Here is a 17,562-nt window from a genome sequence, read left to right on the forward strand (position 1 = left end):
CCTCCTCGATCTCAGCCTGAAAAGAAGAAGAAACATAAGTCCCGGGACAAAGAGCCTCTGGTGTCACCGGAGGTCCCTTCCCCGGCTTCACAACCGGATTCTGACCTGTCGTTTATGGATGTCGCCCCCTCCTTGTCGGTGACGGGTGGGGACCCGGCGGTATGACTGGATTTAGCGTGTTCAGCCCTCATTTAAACCATCGTTCTGTGGTTCTCCAATGGAATTGTAATGGCTACTATCGTCACCTTCCGGAATTGAAATCCCTTCTTTCGTCCTACTCAGCAGCTTGTGTGGTTCTCCAGGAATCTCATTTTACTGATGCTCACTCACCGACCCTCCGTGGGTTCCGTGTTTTCTGTCGAAATCGGGTCGGACCCTTGCGGGCTTCTGGTGGCGTTTGTACGTTGGTCCGTACAGACATTGCTAGCACGTGGATTCCTCTCCAAACTACATTGGAAGCAGTTGCTGTTAGGGTCCACTTAGACTCTGCAGTCACAGTATGCAATCTTTATCTCCCTCCTGACAGGACTCTTACGCCTGCTGCCTTAACCACCCTTCTTCAGCAACTTCCTCCTCCCTTCCTCCTCCTTGGGGATTTTAATGCTCATCATCCTTTGTGGGGCAGTGCCTTTCCATCTAGACGAGGTCTTCTTATCGACCAATTTATTGCAGACCACGACCTGTGCCTTCTTAATGATGGCTCCCCTACTCATTTCAGTGCTGGTCATGGTACCTTTTCTGCCATTGATCTTTCTCTTTCTTCTCCCTCTCTCCTCCCTTCATTACACTGGTCGCCACACGACGACCTTTGTGATAGTGACCATTTCCCGTTGATTATCACGCTCCCTTCCCGCTCCCCGATGGAGTGGTTACCTCGTTGGTCTTTCCACCGCGCCGATTGGCCTCTATATACTGCACAGGTCGAGTTTTCTCCCTCTTTGTCGGGTTGTATTGATGACGTCCTACGTGACGTGTCTGACGCGATTGTTCGCGCTGCTAACCTTGCTGTCCCGCGCTCATCTGGACAATTTCGTCGTCGGCAAGTCCCGTGGTGGAGTACGGCCATTGCCATTGCCATCCGTGATCGCCGTCGAGCTTTGCAACACTTTAAGAGGCACCCATCTGTAGCCAGCCTTTCTACCTTTAAGCGCCTTCGCGCTAAAGCCCGTTATTTAATCAAACAGAGCAAGCGGATATGTTGGGAACGATTCGTTTCTTCCCTTGGTTCCACTGTCCCTCTGTCACGGGTATGGGCTACACTTCGCTCTCTCCAAGGTTGCCATCGGCAGTCCACCCTCCCAGGCCTTCACCTCCCAGATGGCATTTGTACGGACCCATTAGTTCTCGCAGAACATCTTGCGACCCATTTTGCAGTGGCATCAGCGTCGGCCTCCTATCCAGCTGCTTTCCTTCATCAAAAACAGCAGGCTGAAGCTGTCACCTTATGTTTCACCACTTGTGAGTCAGAATCTTACAACGAACCTTTCACTGAATGGGAATTTCTTTCTGCTCTATCTGCTTCTCATGATACGGCTCCTGGCCCAGATTCCATTCATAACCAGCTGCTTCAACACCTCAGTGCTCCACAACGGCACCATCTTCTTCGGGTGTTTAACCGTATCTGGCTCCAGGGTGACTTTCCTTCTCAGTGGAGGGATAGCATTGTGGTTCCTGTCCTTAAGCCTGGTCAGAACCCCCTATCTGTTGACAGCTATCGGCCAATTAGTTTGACCAATGTTGGTTGTAAGTTACTTGAACGGCTGGTAGCCCGTCGGCTCACTTGGGTCCTCGAATCTCGGGATCTATTGTCCCCTTACCAGTGTGGCTTTCGAGAGGGACGATCTCCAATCGATCATTTGCTTCGCTTGGAATCCGCAGTTCGGCAGGCTTTTTCCCAGCGCCGCCATTTGGTTGCAGTGTTTTTTGACCTTCGCAAGGCCTATGACACGGCCTGGCGCCATCACATCTTACTAACCCTTCATCAGTGGGGTCTTCGGGGCCCACTCCCGATTTTTATCCGCCAGTTCCTGATCCATCGGTCATTCAGAGTTCGAGTTGGTACTGCTTTTAGTTCTCCACGGACCCAGGAGACGGGCATCCCACAGGGTTCTGTCTTGAGTGTCCTTCTTTTCCTCATTGCTATCGATGGACTTGTGGCCTCTGTCGGTCCCTTGGTCGCCCCTGCCCTGTATGTGGATGATTTCTGCATTTGGGTTAGTTCCTCCTCGATGCCATCTGCAGAACGGCAGCTCCAGGTGGCTATACGGCGTGCCTCTGCATGGACCCTCTCCCACGGGTTTCAATTCTCTCCTTTAAAATTGCGGGTGGTCCATTTCTGTCGCCGTACTACGGTCCACCCTGATCCAGAGCTCTATCTCGCTGCACAAAAATTGCCTGTGGTTCCACAGTTTCGTTTCCTAGGTCTTCTTTTCGACAACAAGCTCACTTGGCTGCCCCATATCAGACTCCTGAAGGTAGGATGTTTCCGTAAACTCAATGGCCTTCGCTTCCTTGCCCACTCCTCCTGGGGTGCGGACCGTTCCCTCCTCCTCCGTCTTTATCGTGCTCTAGTTCTGTCACGTTTGGACTATGGTTGTCAAGTTTATGGTTCAGCTGCTCCTTCCACGCTGCACGTGCTGGATCCAGTCCACCATCGTGGTATCCGTTTGGCCACTGGTGCCTTCCCTACTAGCCCTGTTGATAGTCTCCTGGTTGAAGCTGGGATCCCCCCCCTTTCTGTTCGGCGGTCCCAGCTTCTGGTGTCTTATGCCCTTACTATCCGTTCTTCTCCCGCTCATCCTTCCTATTCTATCCTATTCCCAGACCATGGACGTCGCCCGCCTGACTCCCGCCCTCGGGCGGGTTTACCGGTTGGGCTGCGCCTTGCGTCTCTTACCCGTGATTTTCGGCTTCCTTCTTTGTCCTGTCTTCCTCGCTCCCTCCCCTCCACCCCTCCTTGGTTAGTTCCTCGGCCTCGAATTCGGATGGATCTCCGCCGCGGTCCGAAAGATTCCATCCCCCCGGTGGTGTTCCGTTCCTTTTTCCGCCAAATTTTATGGGAGTTTCGGGATGCTGTTGTTTTTTACACTGATGGCTCTAAATCTGCTGATCATGTTGGGTATGCCTTCACGTCCTTTGTTGGAACGGAAAATCATCTACTGCCACCCTCATGTGGGGTGTTTACTGCGGAATTGATGGCAATTTCCCGGGCCCTTACCTTTATTAAACAATCCCAACACAACCGCGTTTTGTTATGTACGGACTCGATGAGTGGCCTTCTTGCTATTGACCGGTGTTTTTCGCGCCATCCCTTGGTCTCTGCCATCCATGACCATCTCGCTGATCTTCACCGTGCTGCTTGTTCCATTGACTTCCTATGGGTCCCGGGCCATGTGGGTATCCCGGGTAATGAGCTCGCTGATCGTTTGGCTGGGGGAGCAGTTACTTACCCCCCGTTTTCTGTAACCCCTCCTGCAGCGGATTTACGGCTTCACATCAAATCCCACTTTGCACAGTCATGGGCCAATTCTTGGGAGGCTACTCCACTGTCTAATAAACTTCGTGCCATTAAGGTGAATACAGGCCCATGGCGTTCTTCCTTTAGCCTCTCCCGCAAGGACTCGACCACACTGTGTCGTCTCCGCATTGGCCATACCAGGTTGACCCATGGTTTCCTTTTGCGTGATGAGCCACCCCCGCTATGTGGTTGTGGAGCCTTCCAGTCAGTGGCCCACATTTTGGTTGAATGCCCCCTTCTTTTGGCTCTGCGTGCTTGGTGTTGGGGCAGGGCGGTGAGTGTTTGGGTGTCTCCCACTGTAGGCAGTGTTCAGAGATTCCCGATTCACCTCCCTGACCGGAATTCTCTTTTCTTTCCCTTTTACTCTGTTTTTACCCCTTCTTTTTAAGGCTTGGTTGGTTTTTCTATTCCCATACGTACTTTCTGCATTATAGCAGTTGTACCTTTTAAGTCACAGGTGGTCTTGCCTATGCTGTTTCAGCATAGTGTTGGGTTCGTTCTCTTGTCAACTTCCCTCATTTGTTTTTACTAATGACAACGTGACTGCCCTTTTACGTTTCCCCTTTATCCGTTTTATTTTTCTGACTATACTGAGATGTCCCGTTAGCAGAATGGAGCCTATTTGAAACAAGGGACTGATGACCTTGCTGTTTGGTCCCTTTAACCTCAAACAACCAACCAACCAACCAACCAACCAACAGCGACATTCGTTGCGACATCCACCTGTCTTATTCCCTCCTCCATTAGAGTGACTCCACGGAGCCTCTGATCGTACGTTATTGTCGTCCGAACCATCCTACATCAACATGACTCTCGTAATGACACCTAACGTACGTACTCCAGTGTCTACATGTGACACGACTCCATAGACTGCACATACTGCCCCTCAAGGTAAAAGCATGGACTGTTTCCGCTACAGTTACATTACAAACAAACCAGAGTATTGATATAACGTACTTCTGGATCACAATGTTCAATATTAAAGTTTCTGCAGTGTGCAACATTTATTGCGACCAATGTATTAAAGTATCAGTCTTAGCTTAAAATGTGAACGACATCGTCGTCCCAGCGTCAAGTGACAACTTCGATTTGACGTTGGCAACATGCGTAGTACGGCGAGCACCCTCTATGTATATTGCTTCGCTGTGGCCGCCGTGATATTCGAGTTACGAATTTCTGACACGTCTCTGTCAATTCTTGGCGCGCCATTGTGAAGTATTGTCCCGTAAGCATTCTTTATTCTTAATTAGTGTAATTGAAATTTTGCTACCATCTTCGGTCACCTTTGCGTGCGATGATGATGATTTAGTCACCTGCCCCTGTACTGCACATTCTCATCTCAGATTGTAGACCTACGCATTACTTGTAATACTTGTGCAGCACGGTTACCCCGCTGGCCGCGGTGGTCTAGCGGTTCTAGGCGCTCAGTCCGGAACCGCGCGACTGCTACGGTCGCAGGTTCGAATCCTGCCTCGGGCATGGATGTGTGTGATGTCCTTAGGTTAGTTAGGTTTAATTAGTTCTAAGTACTAGGGGACTGATGACCATAGATGTTTAGTCCCATAGTGCTCAGAGCCATTTTTTTTGAACGGTTACCCCTTTATTTGTGGCCGGCCGAAGTGGCCGTGCGGTTTAAGGCGCTGCAGTCTGGAACCGCAAGACCGCTACGGTCGCAGGTTCGAATCCTGCCTCGGGCATGGATGTTTGTGATGTCCTTAGGTTAGTTAGGTTTAACTAGTTCTAAGTTCTAGGGGACTAATGACCTCAGCAGTTGAGTCCCATAGTGCTCAGAGCCTTTTGAACCTTTATTTGTGAATGTTTATAATGTAATAATTGATACTGGAATTTGGAGCAGGAAGTAAGAAAAATGGTGGACTGTTGCAGGTATCTGACGATGCACGGGCACTAGGACCGGAGTCTCGTCCGTGGAGCGCTGTGTCGGTATCGGCCGTCTCACGAGGTGAGTATTGTTTTGGACTGTCGTCACGACGACGACATTAAAGTAGTTTTATTTTTTCCACGACGCGTTTCGAAGGTTTAAACCTCCATCATCGGGTGGATTTACATTAGTTAGTATTACATATGTGTGTATGTTGTGTTACGACATTTGGAGGAACTTCTGGCACTGCCTAGTGGAGAAACAAGACACTATTTCAGAATATGGTTTTGGATAACTTTTGACAAAAAATTAAACTGATATTTAATGGTAAACTTTAATAAGTAAACTAGAGTACCTCCAGTGGTCACAGGTTCCTTTTTCTTGTCGTAACACTTCACATGTATACTGCCACATTTGTAAACAAATATGGCGTCTGGAATCAGCTGGGTGCAAGGTTCGTACAACAGAAGAGAAGACATAATCGCAAAGTAAACTTGTTGTTTCATTTAATGTCAGTAACGGTCACGGTAAAGCCTAACCTCAAAATGTTCGCTTTTAAAGTTAAAGTAGTTCTTAATAACGAGGAGCCCGTACCGTCACAGTGAATCTGTTCCCGTTTATCGTGTATGCTTTCGTAACGGAAAGGCGCAGCTTCTCAATTCTTCATCCAAAGAATAGCCTACGACAGATATAATACTTGACTAACCAAGCGACTACTGCCTATAGCAGTTCATAAGTTTTATCAAATTCAATGAATGTTGGTACAGAAGCACTCTGTCTGTTCTTGGGTCACTACGCACTGACCAGCCAGCTTATAGCCGAACAGTATCACTTGAAACCCGGTCAGTTGGACGTCGGCAGGATTACAGAAACCTAATGTGCCGGACGATAAGAAGGTTGCGACGTATGTTCACGGGCTAGTCACGCACCTGGGGTACTACAAAAGACCGACCCGAAATCATCGTGGACTCCAGCGGTACTATGATTTTTTACAAGCGACAGAAAGTACATCAAATGAAGACATAAAAACTGTGAACGAGTCCGCGATCTTTTGGCAATTTATTCATAAATGTCAGTCTTCATCGGATATAAATATGTAATTTACAGTGATTACTATCTAGTTACTACCATCGTTAGATCTTTAAAAGTATTTGATAAAAGTCTCACAGTGACATAATTTGTAAACACAGGTACTTAAATACTCTTTATTCACCTGCGGTACAGATTACCTGACGTTGATATTATATCAGAATGATGTTAATCGTCTAATGATGGGTTCAAATGGTTCGAGATTTTAAACATGGCTGAAACAGCAACTGTTGAAATTCTTCACGGTAAATAATGACAGCCAAAACAGTTGCAGGATAAAGATTTATTAAAATTCTTGATCAAGGTTTCGGTATATATAAATATACCTTCATCAGAAGTAAAAAATCCTGAACAGGAATGCATTTTCATTAGCAAAAACTTAGCATCGGAAATGAGAAAGAAAAAACACTAAAGCTTAAGTAACCTTGAAATTACCAGAGTAATACAGGCACAAAATCTTTTAGTTACTTACTAAAATTACATCCTGCAATGGAGATTAATAAAAACAATTGTGCTAAAGGCGTCGTCAATAGTTAAGACATCATCTCCTTTTGTACAACATGATTATGGACACAGGGTCAAAGAGAATACAGTTTAGCACCAGTACTTCGCCTATGAACTATCGTGACGAGAGTGTGAAAGCACTAGGGCAGATGGTTTCACCGAGAAAGAGCACTTGTGGTATGTGCCAGACACTCGTGCATATTAAAATCTGTTGATACATACACAAGCGCATCAAAATTATTAAGAGTTGTACTAATTCAAACCTTCTGTCTTAATAAGTAAAACATATCAGACCATTTAAAAACATCTATGTAAAATAGAAAATATGGAACCAGTTTACCTGTGTCCTAGTGTCAAACAGATGAAGCTTTCTTTCTCATTTCCGATGCTAAGTTTTTGCTAATGAAAGTGTCTTCCTGTTCAGGATTTTTTACTTCTGATGAAGGTATATTTACATATACTGAAACCTTGGTCAAGAATTTTAATAAATCTTTATCATGTAACTGTTTTGGCTGTCATCATTTACCGTGTCAAATGGTTCAAATGGCTCTGAGCACTATGGGACTTAACATCTGAGGTCGTCAGTCCCCTAGAACTTAGATCTACTTAAACCCAAGGACATCACACACATACATACCCGAGGCAAGATTCGAACCTGCGACCGTAGCGGTCGCGCGGTTCCGGACTGAAGCGTCTAGAACCGCTCGGTCACCTCGGTCGGCGCTCTGATTATGGGAGTAAGCCGAAATCGGCTACTATGAATTGCATCTACATCTACATCCATACACCATAAATCACTGCCAAGTGTATGGCAGAGGGCACATCCCGCTGTATCAGTTATTAGGGCTTTCTCTCGTTCCATTCACGTACGGATTGCAGGAAGGAAGAGTGCTTAAGTGCCTCTGTACATTATACATAGTTCAGTCACATTAATGTGACCACCGCATGTGTTCGAAATCAACGCGCAGTAACTACTCACAGACGGCAGTTGGCAGAACTGACAGTGGAGGGTATATAAATCGTGTCGTGGGACGCGAAAAACAATGCAGGCGTTTTTTTAGCGCCGAAACGGAGCGATTTATCTGACGTCCAAAAAGAACAATCATTGACATTCAGGCCAAGGATGGAAGCATTTCCGAAACGACTGTGTAAACTGTTCGCATGCCTCCATGGTCAAAGTATACCGTGCAAGGCAAAATGGCGCTCTCCATAACCGGCGCCGAGACAGCTGCGGCACCACGGGCCATAGATGGCTATAGTGAACGACGGCTGCGGAGATGTATCTGTCAAGCAACTGACAGCCCTAAGGAACCAATGGGCTACCAACAGTGTCTCCTCAACGACCGTTGAGCGAACGGTGCTGCGTATAGGGCTCCGCAGCAGATGCACAGTTCAAGCACTCACGCTGACTGCTGTTCATCGGCGTCGAAGGCTGGAATTTTCACTCCAGTACCATAACCGGACGTCCACTGATGGCGACGGGTGGCCTTTTCAGATTTATCACTGGTGTGCGTACTGTAAGACCTTCAGTACACACACCATCAGATTATTTGACTTGTCGCTCTAACGAAGTAGGCGAGTGTCAGCAATATGCCTCGTGGTCGTATCATGGCGTGTTCATCTTCTGCCGTTCGGTCAGACGATAGAAATGCCACTTGCATGCTTCGAGTAACAGATTGACGGTGACCAACTTTAAACAGAACTTGATTAATTTTCACACACATTTATTAGAATAATAACAAGCATAAATATTACTTAACTTGGTTCTGGATGCTATTGACAATTGACAATCTGAAGTTCCTTTGGTATTGGTACGTTAATCTTATTCTCACATATATCTCTGATACTTGACAAAAGTGTCTATACATTTATCTTCATGGCAATGTACAGGAATATGGTAATCTTATTAGGCACAGACTGAAACTTGACTATAGACTGGTACAGACTAATGCATACTGGTACAGACTGGTGCAGACAAATGCAGACTGACTAATAGGAGGTCTGTACACTCGTTATAATACCTCGCGCGTTCATGTATCCTGTGCGAGTGTGATCCGCGAGGAGAAAAGGTTCTATGTTAGCAGCAATCTCATTGGCTGCATTACATATTAATACGCGGATAGGTGGAAGCAGAATTTGGTCCGTCTCTATGGCAGCGCCATCTCGTAGTGCGGAGACAGACGAGCGCTACGCCTGCGCTGTTGTGCTTAGCGGGGCGCGCTCTAGTGGGAAAGTCGTGTACGCACTGACTACGCGGAACTATGTACACAACAATCACATTATGTGCTCCGTGAAACGTCTGAAAGCAAACACCCTGCAACAATCGAGAGAGCTTTATGGTTGGGGGATTATTTTTGCGGCTTTCCCTGGGTGATCTCGTCATTCTGGAAGCCACAATGGATCAACACAAATATGCATATATCGATGGGGGCATATTCCGGCCCCACTGCATGTAGTTATTTTTTCCTCGCCACGATGGCATCTACCACCAGGACAATGCAACATGTCACACAGTTAGCAGCGTACGTGTGTGGTTCAAAGAGCACCAGGATGAGATTACAGTGCTTATCTGGCCACCAAACTCCCTGGATTTAAACTCAATTGAGAATCTGTGGGATCACCTCGATCGGGCTGTTGGCACCATGGATCCTCAACCGAGAAACCTAGGGCAGCTAGCCACGGAACGCAAGTCAGCTTGGCTCGACTTCCCTGTCACAACCTTCCAGAACATCACTGACTCTCTTCCTGCGCTTCTGGCAGTGGTCTGCGCTTCGAAAGATGGTTACTCAGGCTTTTAAAAGGTGGTCACATTAATGTGATAGGACAGTGTAGTTCTACTGGATCAAGACGAATATTTTGGATAAAGTGGAAAGACAATCCCAAGGCGCAATTCTTTAGTATCCGTCTTGTTGTGGATTGGCAAGAGAGCCAACCCGCTTTTGAGAGGAAGCCGAAAGGCACGCGTTTTAGCTCACGCAGGCTGACGTGAGGTCTGGAACAGGACAAGGAAATTAGACTAGCAAAAAAGGACGTAGCTGTGGAATACTTAACTTTAATCCATAAATAGTGAACACTGCTCTTGACGGTACATGTTTTTTACAGCATCAATAGTAACTGGTAATGGCGCCTTGGTAGGTCGTAGCAAATGACGTAGCTGAGGGCTATGCTAACTATCGTCTCGGCAAATGAGAGCGTATTTTGTCGGCGAACCATCGCTAGCAAAGTCGGCTGTACAACTGGGGCGAGTGCTAGGAAGTCTCTCTAGACCTGCCGTGTGGCGGCACTCGGTCTGCAATCACTGATAGTGGCGACACGCGGGTCCGACGTATACTAACGGACCGCGGCCGATTTAAAGGCTACCACCTAGCAAGTGTACTGTCTGGCGGTGACACCACACGTCTGTTTGTAACGTAGATGAACAAAAATATGAATGGAAAAAGTTTATGTACTTCCCGCCATTTTAATAAAATCTTGGTTTTCATGACATTGTGAAGCTAGCGATATTATTGATCTTGCAGTTGATAGTTCAGCAATTCAAAATTGTAACAATATGAGTAATTACACTCTGCACTAAAGAAAGCATAGGCAAATTTGAATTTTCAGATTGAGAAATAATGTTCCAGTTTAGAATAAAATGTTGACAACAAAAGTGAAGTAACCGGAAGACATGATCGGATGTCAGCGTAACTTCGTACATGTACACACCATCGGCGAGTATGTAAATGATCTCTACATCTACATCTACATCCATACTCCGCAAGCCACCTGACGGTGTGTGGCGGAGGGTACCCTGAGTACCTCTATCGGTTCTCCCTTCTATTCCAGTCTCGTATTGTTCATTGAAAGAAGGATTGTAGGTATGCTTCTGTGTGGGCTCTAATCTCTCTGATTTTATCCTCATGGTCTTTTCGCGAGATATACGTAGGAGGGAGCAATATATTGCTTGACTCTTCGGTGAAGGTATGTTCTCGAAACTTTAACAAAAGCCCGTACCGAGTTACTGAACGTCTCTCCTGCAGAGTCTTCCACTGGAGTTTATCTATCATCTCCGTAGCGCTTTCGCGATTACTAAATGATCTTGTAACGAAGCGCGCTGCTCTCCGTTGTATCTTCTCTATCTCTTCTATCAACCCTATCCGGTACAGATCCCACACTGCTGAGCAGTATTCAAGCAGTGGGCGACAAGCGTACTGTAACCTACTTCCTTTGTTTTCGGATTGCATTTCCTTAGGAAATGGTCTCCTGTTTGAGAGGCAGAACGATCACCAAAGTGCGTTACTGTTGTTCGTATTTAACGTTTCTAGGATTGATAGGATATATGATTCGCCTGAGCAGCGTCAGATGTAGAGTGATCACTGTGAAGTATACGGAGATACCGCATACGGGGAGATACTGTTTAGTACAGCAGTCTCGACAAGTTTTAAAATGTGGGAACTGATACACTTGCAAGACGTAAGTGAGTGTGCCCCTATGCACGCTGTCATAAGCTTCTTTGAAGTCAACAAAAATCCAAGTGTATGTCAATATTACGTTTCCAATCTTTCCCGGTTATCTGCCTGAGCGTAAGAAACTGATCTATTGTTGATCGCCGGCCGCGGTGGCCGTGCGGTTCTAGGCGCTCCAGTCCGGAGCCGCGCTGTTGCTACGGTCGCAGGTTCGAATCCTGCCTTGGGCATGGGTGTATGTGATGTCCTTAGGTTAGTTAGGTTTAAGTAGTTCTAAGTTCTAGGGGACTGATGACCACAGCAGTTGAGTCCCATAGTGCTCAGAGCCAATTTCTTTTATTGTTGATCGGTTGCTTCTGAAACCACGTTGATAGTCCCCTACACTTCCTTCTGCATTTGAGATGATTCTGTTCAGTAGCCTCTGAAAGAGAATTTTGGAACTTACGTTAAGGAGTTTAATCCCTCTACAACTGTAACACACATCTTTTTGTGCACGGCAAGTAACAGATATTTTCCAGTCGTCAGACGATCTCTCTTATTCCCAGACATTCGTTAACAGTTTCGTAATTATTTTGATGATTAACGGTTCTCCATTCCTTATTGGCTGTCTTTCATATTGGGTCTCTTGCAATTTGTTCTTATTACTTTTTTTAGGTTTTTATTATTTATAGTAATTCTTTTTCTTATTAGGAAATTGAAAGTGGATGGGTGAGAAAGGAAAGGAAAGGGAAGGAACTCATGATGGCAGTTGCATCTGGACTTTATATGGATTCAGCGGCGCCTAGTGAAAATGTGTCCCGGATCGGGATTCGAACCCGGGATCTCCTGCGTACCGAGATAGTTTGCGAAATTACGACAGACACTGCGTCCAGGTGGCGTATTGGTTAACAGAACTGTCTAGTGAGCAGGAGATCCCGGGTTCGCATCCCGGTCCGGCACACATTTTCACTCGTCATCGATGATTTCGTATGATGCAGCTGACATCAATAATCCCTTCCCTTTCCTTTCTCCCCCCTCCACTTTCAGTTTACGCAATACGTATCACAGCTGCGGATTTAGCGTGGTGTCTCTTGTACTGGGCATGTCAGAAAGAACAGACACCACGCATTCATACATTTCCATTTCATTGGGAGTCTCTACTTTGCTGTCTACGGTGCCTGGTACCTCACATGGAAGAGACACAATGGAGTCATCACAGTTCAGTAATCCTGCAAAATAAATACTGGCAGCCTGGGGAAAAAAACCTTGTTTGTAAGTGTATGAGTAAGACTATAAAATAATGTGATCACCAATATACACGCTATTCATGTGTATATACCCTGTTAACTGACTCATTCCACATCGTTTCGTTAAAGGAATCGTTCAAATGATGCGTGGAACATGTAACTAACTAACTCTTCCCGTAGCCGTTAATCGTGAGAATCTTCCCATGTGCGTCTTTGATAAATGTCTCCCTTTCCTTATATTTCTGTGTTACTTGTTTTATTTTTTCAGTACATTCGTCTTCTACTGTGATCGATACAGAGCTCTTCGGTTTTTTCTGTTAGGTGCTTGTAATACTTCTGTTTCTCCTCCGGTAACATAGTTACCGTTTCCTTTCTTATTCAGACATACTTGTCTTTTAACACCAGAGCCCTCATATTTTCTAACCACCTCTTCCTAGCCAGCCTTCTCTCTTCAGTTTTTGGCTGGCACACTTGATTTAGTCACGCCTTACTTTAATTCTTCCGTCTGTCTAGAATTTCGGATGCTATTCTGTTTACAGTTTCCTTAATTTGAGACCAGCCTTAGTTGATATCACAGTCTCCTACCTTTTCCTCACATTTGTTTAGGTTTTCTGCTAGTGTTGACTCGTATTTTCTATTAATCTCTGACCCTTTTTGTATTTTATAACATAAAATGTGGTCTGTTTAACTTTTCCACACGCCTTCTTACATTTAATATTCATCTTACTTATCACCAACAAGTGATGAAGGTCACGGCCTGCTCATCTATAGGCCCGCGTATCTTTGAAGCTGTTTGCATACTACTTCTGGATACATACATGGTCTATATGGTTTGCGGTTTGCCTTCTGGTGCGATCCCTGCTCCTTTGTACTCATGTTGTAGATATTATTATCAACTGTGAAATTGCTCAAATGAGTGCAATTATCACTGATCCCTTGATACAGACTTGCATCACCAGTCACCAATTTATAGATGTCTTCTTGACCCCTTTGGCGTCAAAATCATTCAATACTATTTTAACATTATGGTTTGGCAACGAGCTATACACACAGTCCAATTCAGTGTAAAATTACCCCTTTAGAAATTCCTTCTTATACTCGCAGGGTGTTTGTGCATTAAACAAGGATACGTCACTATTAGGGAAAGATACTGTAGTGAAGAAGATTCTGTTGTTAATGGATTTAAACTGCTTTTATTACTGAGTCATGTACAGAAAAGCAGTACCTAATTCACGGTTGGTCATGAGGAACACTGAAGGAAATGGCTGTTAGTCTGCTAAACGCCACACTGGCAAAGAACTGAGTCCACAGAGAAACACCAACTCCGCAGATTGGTCTTTCATCTCGATGTGTTTGATCGTAATCTATTGAGAGACCTCCATATTGACCACTTCTCCGAATGTCCAGGGGAAAGTTCTTCCTTTGGAGCCATCCATTCTCCCAAACACCGACATTTCTCACGCCATCGCGAGATCCTTGCCGCGTGTAGATTCTCGATGAGAGCCTCAGTAGTTGTCAAGAAACTCTTTCTTGGTTTCAGCCTAGGATGTGGGGGCTGACGACCATATAGTGGATGGGTTTCCTTCGTTGTGGCCATACTTTTCTCATATCTCGCAGCTACCTCACGTCTGATTTGAGGAGGAGCTATGCCAGCGAGGCAACGAAGTTTGTCCACAGGAGTAGGTCCTAAGCAACCCGTGATAATCCGGCAAGACTTATTTAGAGCCACCTCTACGTTCCTGGCATGACAGGACTTGTACCATACCGAACATGCATATTCAGCAGTGGAATAACATAGAGCATGCACGCTTGAGCGCACAGTGCATGGATTAGCACCCCATGATGTACCTGTCAATTTTCGCACTATGCTATTTCTGGCTGCCATTTTCTGTTTGGTGTTTAGGCAATGTTTTTTATATGTTAGCGCGCGATCCAGAGTTACTCCAAGATATTTAGGAGTAGGATTACGTTCGAGTACGATGCCTCCCCAGGATATATTTAAGGATATATTTGCCAGTTTATTCTTCAGGTGGAAAGCGCAGGTCTGAGTCTTGGCAGGATTAAGTTTAAAGTAATTCCCATGATCGTAAACAGATGCTATTATTAAAGAGTTACGATTCAGTATTTGCTAGCTATCATTTCCGTTTAATAATAAATATAGATGTCACATGAAAATTTAAAAAAAGTTGGTGTTAGCAAGATTCAAGCCAGCAACATGTTGATCACGAGAGTTGTACGTTACGCACTCAGCTGACGACAGCTCTGTTAATGACATTGAAATGTTTCCTTACTTAAGAGCGCTCGGAAGCCTTCAGATCTTGAGATGTGATTTTTTTGATATTTCTGAGAATTGCATGGTAGGGGACAGTGTTGTACCCGGAGGACAGTGTACCTAGGTGTTTCTTGGTCGCTGTTTCGATCTAGTGACACCGATTTTGGATTCGATTGAAGGAACACGCGCTAGAGACTGCGAAGCTCCATATTCAGCAATGCACGCTGAAGCAACAGCGGAAGCATCTCGCTCCTAGATCGCTATCGTGATCCACGAACACACACTGTGTTCTTTCAGTTACGACCGAACGTCTGCTATGAATGATCTCTACAGATAATTCCTGAACCAGAACACTGCTTGCTCTGTTTGTTCATAAGATCCAGGAGACGGTAAAGAGCAAAGCTCGGATTGGTGCTGAGTTCCCTGACTTCAAGCAAACGTTCGAGCAGTTCCGCACAAACTATATACGTATTCGATTGGCAACGAAGCCTGTCGTGACAGAGTCCCAATACTGAAGACATCACCGGAGGCTAGGAAGACTCAAACAGCAGCTTCAAACTTAAACGAACTCAGGATGCCGAACTGTTTATACTCATATGAATCCGTACAACGCTTGGGTTGTGATGTCATCAGACCGCAGCCTAAAATTTGAAGTCGCGCTGACGTGTGTTATGAAGCTTGTAGTGAGGAAGAGTTGGCACTGTTTGTTTTATTTAGCACTAAGATCCACAACTTGGCTAATTTCAAACCTCTTCCTTTTCTGTTACAGTTGTTTTAGTGCTTTTAAAGGATTTTTTTTCTGCTAGAGGATTTTTACTGTTCAGTTTTGTTTTCGTGGTGTTGGGGGGACCGAATTTAGGTAAGCTGTGGGCGTTAGAGCTACATAAAGCAAACAGCACTAACCATTCACCAGTACGAACTGTGTAACACGCGTTGGTGAGACTGTGCGAGCTTAAACAGTACGCTTGTTGAGCTTGTTTCAGTTTGAAACTGGAATCTGAGTCTTTATAGTCTCTGATGATGTCTCCAGCACTAGGACTGGAAACGTCCGTCACAGAAAACACGATCTAAATAAAATCAATAATTCATACTCTCTCATTTTCCAATATTCTGCATATTTAATTTGCGAATCGCTATAAACTTCGTAGCAGAGTATACGGTGTAAAAATAAAGTCTGTTTCCGTTCCATTCGAGAATGGAGCTTGTGAAGTATACTGTCCAGTCACAGTAATATGATCAACAGCCAGAAGCCTGAATAACCACCTCTCACAGCTTGGACGACTGCGAGACGTGCAGGAAGTGTCAGTGAAGCACTGGAAGGTACCAATAGGTATCTGGAACCATGGCGACTTCAGTGCCGTGGCCAGCTTACGCTAGGTTTGTCGGTTGCGGGTCCATGGCGTGAACAGCCCGATCGATGTGGTCCCACAGATTATTGGGTTTAAATCTGGGAAGTCTGGTGGTCAGGGGAATATTGTAAACTCATCATGGTGTTCTTCGAACCATCCACGTACACTGCGATCTGTGTGACACGTTGCAGTGTCCAGCTCATAGATTCCATTGTGCGGAAGAAAAATAAACTGCAGGTAGTGGTGGACGTAGCCCCACAGATAGGTTCATATTTGTGTTGAACCATTGTACCTTCCAGAATGACGAGATTAACCAGTGAATGCCACGGAAACAATCCCCAGACCATAACGCTCCATCCTCGAGCTTGGACCCTATGCTTTCAGACGTTTCACGCCGTACACGCCAACGGCCATGTGTCCGAGAGAGCTTAAAAAGTGATTTATCTGAAAACCCCACCTATCGACGATATTGGCGTGCAAATTCCAGCCTTCGTCACCGCTGACAGCAGTCAACAAGGGTGCATGAACCAGACGCCTGTTGCAGAGGCCTATACGCAGCGACGTTCGCTCAACGCTGGAAAAACTGACGGCCCTTGGTTCATCTGGGTGGTCAGTTGTTCAACATTCCACGTCTCTTCGCCCGTACGCATCCCCGCAGTCGTGGTTCATCCATCTCATCTGTGGCCCATGGTGCTACATAGTTGCCTCGCCACTGGTTTTGGATAGCGCCATTTTGCCGTGCGCGATATACGAGGTGACTTTTTTTAAGTACCGTTTTCCCACACAGCGGACGCAGCGCTGCGGTCGGCGTTCTGAGCATACGCACTGGGTACCTACGTCTGTTGTCTACGCACTGACGCCATTACAGTCTGATTCTTCCTTGTTTACGTTGTGTATTGAGTGTTTAAGATGCCTCCGATAATCGTGAGCCCCGCCGACTGTGAAGTACGGGCTGTTAAAAGATTTCTTAGTGCTAAAGGCCTAAAAGCGATCGATATTCATCGTGAGATCTGTGCAGTTTACGGAGGAAACATTGTGAGTGATGGAATGGTAAGAAAGTGGGTGAGAGCATTTAAAGATGTCCGCACAAATGTGTATGATGAACAACGGAGTGGGCGTCTTTCGGTCGTTAATGAAAGTTTGGTGCAGGAAGGTGAGAGAAAACAGACGCTTTAGGATTTCCTCCTTGTGAGATGACTTTCCTAATGTTTCTTGTAGTGCTTTGTATGGCATTGTGACCAAACACTTGAATTACCGAAAATTGTGTGCTTGTTGGGTACC

At 45.7% G+C, this 17,562-nt stretch overlaps 1 protein-coding gene across 1 annotated transcript in view; it reads left to right on the forward strand.

The window, feature by feature from the left end:
• LOC126419127 (solute carrier family 35 member G1) overlaps window positions 1-17,562 on the forward strand; it is a 611,097-nt gene that overhangs the window by 192,249 nt on the left and 401,286 nt on the right. Inside the window, exon 2 of the mRNA XM_050086230.1 lies at window positions 5,402-5,477. The gene's annotated coding sequence lies outside the window, so the exon portion shown is untranslated. The remainder of the gene's footprint in view (window positions 1-5,401; window positions 5,478-17,562) is intronic.

This window comes from Schistocerca serialis, chromosome 9 (assembly GCF_023864345.2).
Source record: "Schistocerca serialis cubense isolate TAMUIC-IGC-003099 chromosome 9, iqSchSeri2.2, whole genome shotgun sequence".
Lineage (NCBI taxonomy): Eukaryota > Metazoa > Arthropoda > Insecta > Orthoptera > Acrididae > Schistocerca > Schistocerca serialis.